At 38.5% G+C, this 2,619-nt stretch overlaps 1 protein-coding gene across 1 annotated transcript in view; it reads left to right on the top strand.

Annotated features, from left to right (window-relative positions):
• The window catches only part of LOC103072605 (alcohol dehydrogenase class 4 mu/sigma chain), a 20,266-nt gene that overhangs the window by 8,273 nt on the left and 9,374 nt on the right, over positions 1-2,619 (top strand). The window lies entirely within an intron of this gene.

Below are 2,619 nucleotides of genomic sequence, written 5' to 3'. Positions count from 1 at the left end.
AGAAAAAAAAAAAAAAAAAAAAAAACTGGCAAGGTAAGCAGCAGGGTGGGCTAGTTCCTTCTTTTTTATTTTTTAAATAATTTTTTTTGAAAAACTGAAGGTTTTTGGGAAAAACACTTTTGAAAACATCTCATGTACAGACTGTTTCTACACAATGCCAAATCAACTGGAAGAAAAAAATTCAGATTCGAAATTTTATTTCCAAATAAGCACTCCCACTTACCACTGCAACAAAAAGAATAAAATACCTAGGAATAAACCTACCAAAGGAGACAAAAGACCTGTATGCATAAAACTATAAGACACTGATGAAAGAAATTAAAGATGATACAAACAGGTGGAGATATACCATGTTCTAGGGTTGGAAGAATCAACATTGTGAAAATGACTATACTACCCAAAGTAATCTACAGATTCAATGCAATCCCTATCAAAGTACCAATGGCATTTTTCATAGGACTAGTACAAAAAAATTCACAATTTGTATGGAAACACAAAAGACCCCGAATAGCCAAAGCAATCTTGAGAAAGAATAACAGAGCTAGAGGAATCAGGCTCCCTGACTTCAGACTATACTACAAAGCTACAGTAATCAAGACAGTACGGTGCTGGCACAAAAACAGAAATATAGATCAATGGAACAGGATAGAAAGCCCAGAGATAAACCCACGCACATACTGTCACCTTATCTTTGATAAAGGAGGCAAGAATATACAATGGAGAAAAGAAAGCCTCTTCAATAAGTGGTGCTGGGAAAACTGGACAGCTACATGTAAAAGAATGAAATTAAAACACTCCCTAACACCTAACACAAAAGTAAACTCAAAACGGATTAAAGACATAAATGTAAGACCAGATACTATAAAACTCTTACAGGAAAACATAGGCAGAACACTCTATGACATAAATCACAGCAAGATCCTTTTTGACCCACCTCCTAGAGAAATGGAAATAAAAACAAAAATAAACAAATGGGACCTAATGAAACTTAAAAGCTTTTGCACAGCAAAGGAAACTATAAAGACGAAAAGACAGCCCTCAGAATGAGAGAAAATATTTGCAAATGAAGCAACTGACAAAGGATTAACCTCAAAAATATACAAGCAGCTCATGCAGCTCAATATCCAAAAAACAAACAACCCAGTCCAAAAATGGGCAGAAGACCTAAATAGACATTTCTCCAAAGAAGATATACAGATTGCCAACAAACAAATGAAAGGATGCTCAACATCACTAATCATTAGAGAAATGCAAACCAAAACTACAATGAGGTATCACCTCACACCAGTCAGAATGGCCATCACCAAAATATCTACAAACAATAAATGCTGGAGAGGGTGTGGAGAAAAGGGAACCCTCTTGCACTGTTGGTGGGAATGTAAATTGATACAGCCTCTATGGAGAACAGTATGGAGGTTCCTTAAAAAACTAAAAACAGAACTACCATATGACCCCGCAATCCCACTACGGGGCATATACCCTTAGAAAACCATACTTTAAAAAAAGTCATGTACCACAACGTTCACTGCAGTTCTACTTACAATAGCCAGGACATGGAAGCAACCTAAGTGTCCATCAACAAATGAATGGATAAAGAAGGTGTGGCACATATATACAATGGAATATTATTCAGCCATAAAAAGAAACGAAATTGAGCTGTTTGTAGTGAGGTGGATGGACCTAGAGACTACCATACGGCGTGAAGTAAGTCAGAAAGAGGAAAACAAATACCATATGCTAACACATATATATGGAATCTAATTAAAAAAACAGCAAAAAAAAATGGTTTTGAAGAACCTAGGGGCAGGACAGGAATAAAGATGCAGATGTAGAGAATGGACTTGAGGACACAGGGAGGGGGAAGGGTAAGCTGGGACCAAATGAGTGAGTGGCATGGACACATATACACTACCAAACGTAAAATAGCTAGCTAGTGGGAAGCAGCAGCATAGCACAGGGAGATCAGCTCGGTGCTTTGTGACCACCTAGAGGGGTGGGATAGGGAGGGTGAGAGGGAGACGCAAGAGGGAGGAGATATAGGGATACATGTATATGTATAGCTGATTCACTTTGTTATACAGCCGAAAGTAACACAGAACGATTATACTCCAATAAAGATGTTAAATAAATAAAATTAAATTAATCTTTTGTTTCACAAAATAAACGTCAATGCTGGTTTGTTAGTTTTTTAGGGCTGTTGTAGCAGAATACCATAGACTGGGGGGCTTAAACAACACAAATTTATTGTCTCACATTCTGGAAACAGAAGCCCGAAATCAAAGGGTCGGCAGGATTTGTTCCTTCTGAGGGCTGTGAGTGAAAGATCTGTTCCAGGCCTTTCTCCTTGGCTGTCTTCTCTCTATGTCTCTTCATATCACCTTCCTTCTATGCCAGTCTTTTTTGTCCAAATTTCCCCTTTTTATAAGGACACCAATTATATTGGATTAGGGCCCACCTAATTACCTTATTTTAACTTGATTACGTCTGCAAAGACCCTATCTCCAAATAAGATCACATTCTGAGGTACTGGGGGTTAAGAATTTAACATATGAGGGCTTCCCCGGTGGCGCAGTGGTTGGGAGTCCACCTGCCGAGGCAGGGGACGCGGGTTCGTGCCCC

The sequence above is a fragment of the Lipotes vexillifer genome, unplaced genomic scaffold (assembly GCF_000442215.2).
Source record: "Lipotes vexillifer unplaced genomic scaffold, Lipotes_vexillifer_v1.1 scaffold49, whole genome shotgun sequence".
In the NCBI taxonomy this organism is placed as follows: domain Eukaryota; kingdom Metazoa; phylum Chordata; class Mammalia; order Artiodactyla; family Lipotidae; genus Lipotes; species Lipotes vexillifer.
This window is presented reverse-complemented; position numbering and strand designations above follow the sequence as displayed.